Here is a 7745-nt window from a genome sequence, read left to right on the forward strand (position 1 = left end):
ACAGCAACCAGTGGAGACTGAGCTAGAGTGACTCTGGGAGGAGACAGTTGTCATAACCACTGCTCTGCTGAAGGTATTGCAAATTCAGTGGTGACATTCCATAAATATGGTTTATTATTGTCATCTCCACAGTTTTCCCATATAGTGGAAAAACTCTGCTTACATTCTATCCCGACAAATCAGTCCATACATGAGAACAATCACACACCACACACAAGTACAGCAGAAAATGCAAAGAGAAAAGTCCAAGTGCAGACTATAGTGTCAAAGCAATACAGTTAGAGAAGGTGCAAGGGCCCCAATGAGATAGGTTGGGCGATTGGTGCTATACCCTAGCTTATGAGAAGACCATTCTGTAGTCTAATGACAGTAGGGAAGAAACATTTCCTGGTTTAGTTGGCGTGTGCTTTCGAGCTTTTGTCTATTCTGCCTGATAGGAGAGGAGAGAAGAGCAAGGACTGGGGTGAAAATGGTCCTTGATTATGTTGGCTGCTTTCCCTTTGCACGGTCAGTGACTCTGGGTGGGCAGAGGGAGCAGACCGTCCCCAACTCTGTTGCCCAGAGCCCCGGCCCCCTTGTGTGGGCGCTGCCGACCCACTGCCCCTGACAGTGCGGCCCACGGGGGGAGACGGGGTGGAGGGCGGCCGTGGCCAGACAGCCTGACCACCGGGGGGGGAGACTGGGGGCTGTCCCGAGGGATGCGCTCCTTCGGCCGCTTACACCTTGGTGCTCGGGTTCAGAGCAAAGATACTCGAGCATTTGGTTCTGAGCGCTCAGTCACCCAAAAAAATAACCCCACAATAATCAAATTGCTCTGACTTTGAGTTCGCTTGATATAGCTCGAGATGGTGCTGTCTGGACACGACAATGAATGCGGTTATTAGTCACGCATTGTAAAAGACGCTACACCATGAGATAACACCAGTTTAAACCTGATACCCTCCCGCATTCAATGACAGCACCCGCAATTATTTACAGCGCAATAAATGACCATTTTGACGTATTTTAACAGGTAAGAAAGTATGGGTTTCGTGTGTTAACAGTGTGTACCGAGGCCGCATGTCCTCCACATGGATTGAGCTGCCTCGTACGTCACGCCCTTTGACCCGATGACCTTATGTGCAACCCCCCCTATAATGAAATGCAAGGTAAAGCCTGTAAAGTCCGATCAAGGATAGACGGTGGGTCACCAAATAGGTAGATAGTAGATCAGCACTGCTCTCTGGTTGTGGTAGTGGTATGTGTTACTGTGTTAGATGAGTGAGGAGCTGCAAAAGCACCTGTGAGTGGTCTGTTGTCGGCCTGCCCTGCCTGTGGCAGTGAGTCGGGGTGGGGGAAGCTTCAGTATGCACAGTGGTGGAGCTGCTAGACCTACTGCCTCGGCTCCAGAGACCAAGTTCGACCCTAACCCCGGATGCTGTCTGGGTGGAGTTTGCACCGACTCCCTGTGACCGCGTGGAGTTCGTCCGGGTGCACAGTTTTCATCCCATGTCCCAAAGACATGCAGGTTTGCAAGTTAATTGGCCTCTACATTGCCCCTGGCGTGCAGGGAGTGGATGGGGTAACGTAGAACTAGTGTGAACGGTTGGGCCGAGGGGGCTGATTCCATACTGTATGTCTAAAATAAACCTCCTTCACTCCCCGGGATCTCTGCACGGCCGACGCTGGGCCGCAGTGAGGGACATATATTCCCTGCTCGGCTCAACCTCTCAGCGAGAACTTTTACTGTCAGGAATCTGAGAAGCTGATCCTCCAGTACACAGCTCGCTATGGGCATGCAGTCAGTCAGGCCCCAGAGGCCAGTAGAGAAAGGGACTGCAGTGGAGGGTTGGATGGTGTTGGTGGCGAGGTGGGTGTGACCCGTCCTTGCCCCGTGGACCGTCCAGTAAGCGTGCTGGCCGTGTTCATTCAGACCAGTAGCGCTTGGCTGGTTTTCAAAGCCTGGCGTGAGTGGGGTTACGCGCAGTCAATGGGAGCCGCGCCAGGGTTTGATGTCCCAGAGATGGCCTGCGGTCACCAGTGACTCCCTCATCATCAATTACCCGGTAGATGAAGCCTCACGTAAACAAAACCGCCGGGGAAAACTGGAATTTGAGGATTTCTGAGAAGTCCGGCAAGTAAGGCAATAATAACAATATTGGTGAGAGTAAACGCGGCATTGACATGACGGAGAGCAGCCTGTTTTATTGAATCTCAGCCTGGTGGCGTGGGCAAGGTCAGTGTCCGCTCACACCCCGCACTCTCCCGGCTGCCAAGGGCCGTAGAGCGGGCGCGGTAGACGAGAGTCCCAGGCAGTGTAGACCGGGGAAGGACAATGTGCCACGTTTCTAGTCATAGTCATAGAGTGATACCGTGTGGAAACAGGTCCTTCGGCCCAACTTGCCCACACCGGCCAACATGTCCCAGCTACACTTTTACCACCTGCCCGCGTTTGGTCCATATCCCTCCAAACCTGTCCTATCCGTGTACCTGTCTAACTGTTCCTTAAATGTCGGGATAGTCCCTGCCTCAACTACCTCCTCTGGCAGTTTGTTCCATACACCCACCACCTTTTGTATGCAAAAGTTACCCCTTAGATTCCTATTAAATCTGTTCCCCTTCCCCTTAAACCTAAGTACTCTGGCCCTCGATTCGCCTACTCTGAGCAAGAGACTCTGTTCCTCTCATGATTGTATACACCACAATAAGATCACCCCCTCATACTCCTGCACTCCAAGGAATAGAGCCCCAGTCTACTCAACCTCAGACCTGCTAGCCCTGGCAACATCCTTGTCAATCTTCTCTACACCCTTTCTAACATATTTTCTATAACATGGTGTCCAGAACTGAACACAATACCCCTAAGTACATCAGTGAACCAAGAGTTTTTGATAGGGTTCTCCTCACTTTCAACTGACATTTCCTTTTGTTTAGGAAGGAACTGCAGATGCTGGTTTACACTGAAGATAGACAGAAAATGTTGCAGTAACTCAGCGGGGCCAGGCAGCATCTCTGGAGGAAAGGAATGGGTGATGTTTCGGTCAAGACAGAGTCAGACTGAGTGTCAGGGGAGAGGGAAACATAAGGGTCTGTTCCACTTACGCGACCTTTACAGGCGACTGCTGGCACCCATGATAGGTCACCGAAATTTTCAACATGTTGAAAATTCAGCAGTGACCAGAAAGACGCCACGACTCTTTGGAGACCTCTCACGACCATACAGGCTGGATGTGGGGATGGAGAATGTGGGGATAGGTGATGATTCAAGTGGCGACTGAAGAAGGGTCTCGACTCAAAACATCACCTATCCATGTTCTTGAGATATACTGCCTGACTCGCTGAGTTACTCCAGCACTTTGTGTCCTACATGCTACAGAGTTGTCTTGCTGTCAGCATTGACCTCATGTACAAGACCTGATTATATTTTTTTCTTTGATTTTCCCTAACATCGAGGACATGAGTTTAAGATGGGGGGAGGGGCGGGGAAGATTTAATAGGAACCTGATGGGTAACTTTTTTATACAAAGGGTGGTGGGTGCATGGAACAAGCTGCCAGATGATGTTGAAGAGCCCAGGTTTCATTAAACCATGCAGTGAAAGAGGGTCAGAGAGTCTCAACATGAATTCCGCCGCTCCATAGATTCTGCCTCACCTGCTGAGTTTCTCCAGCATTTTTGTCTATCCTGATTTTTCCAGCATCTGCAGTTCTTTCTTAAACATGAATCCAATTCTTTCTACTCCTGTCCGGATTCTGCAGGATGGATTCTGTCCACCAGCCAGCAGCAAACCAACCAGCTCCCAATCAACATCTTCATTTCAAAAGCCTACTTGCCCCATCCTTGAGCACCCCGGTTGTTTGTGCAGAATCCCACCTCTTGGAGCGTTGCCTTTGTTCACTCCGTAGCTGGTGGAAGAGTTTGTGCTGTTGCAAGGCCCTTGTGTTGGGGATGGGGGTGGTGGGGGTGGGGAGTCACTGTTTCTACATTCTGTGTTCCTCTGCCACGCCTGCCTGGGAACCGACCTCCTCCATTGCTGCCGTTTCCCGGGTGACCGCAGCAAGGGCTGCAGATTGTGCCAGTCTCACAGTCCACCAGACACCCAAGCCGACACAGTCATTGGAAAACACTACGAGCTGGCAGTCAGTTCCAATGCTGGGGTCTTCCTCATCACCAACAAGATCCCATTGTCTCTGACTGCATTACATATACAGGTTACAGGGCTCCTCTCTACATTTATATATACAGGTTACAGGGCTCCACTATATTATGTATGCAGACCACAGGGCTCCTCATCTCTCATGAATTATCCAGATTACAGGGCCCCTATCCGTATTATGTCTGCAGGGTACAGGGCTCTTCCATGAATAGAACACAATGTGCTGAAGTAACTCCATGTGTCAGGCAGCATATCTGAGGACAAGGACAGGCAACGCTTCAGGTCGGAATCCTTCTTCAGAGCTGCTTTCTTATGCAGAAGATAGACACAACATGCTGGAGTGCCTCAGCGGTTCAGGGAGAATCGCTGGAGAAAATAAATAGCCGAAGATTTGGGTCAGAACCCTTCTTCGGACTGAAAGATAGAGAAGGCCACGACAAAACAAGGCAGCAACAGATGCCGTCTGAAGAGTAGAGTCCATAAAAAGCCCATTGCATGCATGCAGGCTGTTGGGCTCCACTCAGTATTATGTGTCCATTTTACAAGGGTCTACTCTGTATTAGCGAGTCTTTTGAAGAACTGAAGGGCCCTGAGGCCTTCGTGATGGGGAATGGAGGTGTAAAAGGACAGGATGTCCATGGTAAAGATGAGGTGATGGGGGCCCAGGACTTGCAAATGATTGAAGCAGTGAAGACTGTATTTTCTGAAGCACCAGAGAGCACAGATTACAAGATTTCTCATTGTGTTACAGAGCATCTCGGTTATATATCTAGATTACAGGATACCTCTCCATACCTGCAAAACCATTAATCCTGGACAGTTGGGACTTTGATGATGTTGGACCAGCAGATTTTCTGCATTGAAAGACAAGAAACTACAGGTGCTGGAATTTTGAACAAATTATTTCCTTCATCAAAATTAATTGCCATGTTGTTTTGGCCCCGATTCAACATTACTTTATTGGTTTGTCAGAAGTTTAGGTATGCAGTAATATGGACTTGGACCCCAACGCCTCAGGTATTGGTATTGCTTTATTATCGTCACATGTACCGTGATACAGTTAAAAACTATCAGCTATCAGGGCAGATCATACCGTACATGAGTACAATCAAGTCATACATACGGAAGTACAATTATAGTGCAAAGGAGAAAATAAATAGAGTGCAGAATATAGTGTTGTGGCTACAGAAAAAGTGCAGAGTGAAAAAGTACAAGGGCCAGAGTGATAGATTATATGATCGAGGATACACCCTCAACATGTGAGAGGTCTGTTCAAGAGTCTGATAACAGTGGTGAAGAAGCTGTTCTTGAATCTTGTGGCATGTGCTTCAGCCTGACATTGCTGGCTAGCTTTCCCGAGGCAATGCGAAAGCTGCATGGAGTTGATGGGATGGAGGCTGGTTTGCATGATCGACAAACCTCTGTAATTTCTTACAATCCAGGGCATGGTAGTTGCATCTTGATAGGATGCTTTCTGTGAAATAACTGGTGAGAGTTATTGCGTACATGTCATATTTCCTGACAAAGTAGATGTAGTTGGAGCAGGTCAATGTTTGGTGATATCCAACATGAGGCTGTTGACCATCTCCACTTCAGCACCATTGTGCAGACTGGGATGTGTACTGCAACCTTTTCTCTACTCATCAGCGTTCTTCAGTGCCCGGCCATTTACAGTAATCATCCTATCCTTATTTGACACCCATGGTAGGGCGGTCCCGGTGGCGCAGTGGTAGAGCTGCTGCCTTACAGCGAATGCAGTGCCGGAGACCCGGGTTCGATCCCGACTACTTACGATCTCCCTGTGACCTGTGTGGGTTTTCTCCGAGATCTTCGGTAAAAATTGTCCCTGGTGGGTGTAGAATCGTGTTAATGTGTGGGGATCGCTGGTCAGCGCGTACCGGGTAGGCCGAAAGATCAGTTTCCGCACTGTATCCATGAACTAAAACGGCTGTCAAATTTCAGAGGTATAAATAGGCAAAATTATAACAAAGCGATTTCATGTATGAAAGTGCGAGGTGGTCCATTTTGGAACTGGAAACTATACATTTAAAAAATAACCTTCTGGGCAGGGAGATCCAGGCAGCTGGGCATTCAAAGAAGCATGTAGATCATTAAAGTATAGGAACAAATAAACTAAATAATCAACTTCTGATAAAGCACTTGAGGATAAATCGTGTGCTGGTAAATTCACACTGAGACTACTATATCTCCTGAATAGATATATTGATTGTGTAGGAAGGAACTTCAGATGCTGGTTTATACTGAAGTTATGTTGATTCGTAGATTAAAGCACAAGGTGAGATTACAGGCACAAGGATTGTGTTTGTTGAAATTAAGACCGTGAAGAAGTGGTTTTATTGACGTTTTTGTGATTGTTGGGAAGACAGGGCAGATGATGAAAGATCATTTCATCTGTTGAAGGTGTCTGATACTGGGGTAAATGCTTGAAACTGCAGAGGGTTAGAAATTTGGTTAGCTCAATCTCTGCATAGATTAGACTCCCATGGGCCTTGACACAATCACCTGTAATGTCCTGACTTCATCCTGCTCTCTATTCCCACTGCTGGTTGGAGGCCCGTGCCTAACTCCCCACCAGTGTTTTCTGCCATTTGCAGTTTCTCAGCTTCACCCAAACTGAGCTCACTGCTTCATCTTCCGAGCTACAATCCCTCCTGTCCGTACTCCATCCCTTGAAATCAAGGCTACCCTTATCATTTTTGCTGCATCATATTAAAGTCTTCCCATGTCATGCAGTGGCCAGTCACTTCACACCCGACGTTGGACTGAACTGCTGAATATCCTGAGGGATTTTCGGAAACAGAGACTGCCCACGAAAAATTATGTTAAAGCATTGCAGAATACATCCCCATTTATTTGACACCTTGCAGTCTGGTACGGTAGCAAACTGTTCTCTGCATCAGAAACGGTGATTTTTACAAATCATAGGAATCTCGTCCAGGTTCAGATGATCTCCAGAGTGAGGCAAGAGAGGTCCAGATACAAAATAGATCTTGTCTATACAAAGTACAATGATACAAACACCAGTGGTGACAGTGCAGGGTTCAGCTGCAAGGCCTCATCATTCAGCTGCTGTTGTTTCGTGCCCCTGTCACTCCACAATTACACACACCGCAATGCATCCGAGATGGGTGTGGACTTCTCACCACAGCCGGGTCTTCCCCATTACATTACCCATATCTTTGCGTTGTTAAAGTGCAGCAGTACCATACTCACCCACACCACGTTCCTATCATACAACTCACAGCAGCTGTGGAGGCTCAGAACTGCACCGCTCTGTATGTTCACCTTGCAGGATTAGTGTAAATGAGTGTTTGATGGTCAGCAAGGATTCAATGAGTTGAAGGGCCTGTTATTGTGCCTTATCTCTCTATGCTGATGAGATGCAGTATGTGTGCACTCGCCAACTGTCAACCCACCGCTCACCCAGCAAGTAGATCCCACTGCTCCTATCCCTTGAGTGAATCATCTCACTCTGCCCTCCAGAGTGGATCATATTGCTCTCTCCCCTTGAGAGCAGGTCACGTTGCTCTGTCCCGAGTGGGTCACGTCACTCATCGCCGTGAGGATGGATCACCTCACTCTCTCCCTAT

The sequence above is a fragment of the Leucoraja erinacea genome, chromosome 29, assembly GCF_028641065.1.
Source record: "Leucoraja erinacea ecotype New England chromosome 29, Leri_hhj_1, whole genome shotgun sequence".
Lineage (NCBI taxonomy): Eukaryota > Metazoa > Chordata > Chondrichthyes > Rajiformes > Rajidae > Leucoraja > Leucoraja erinaceus.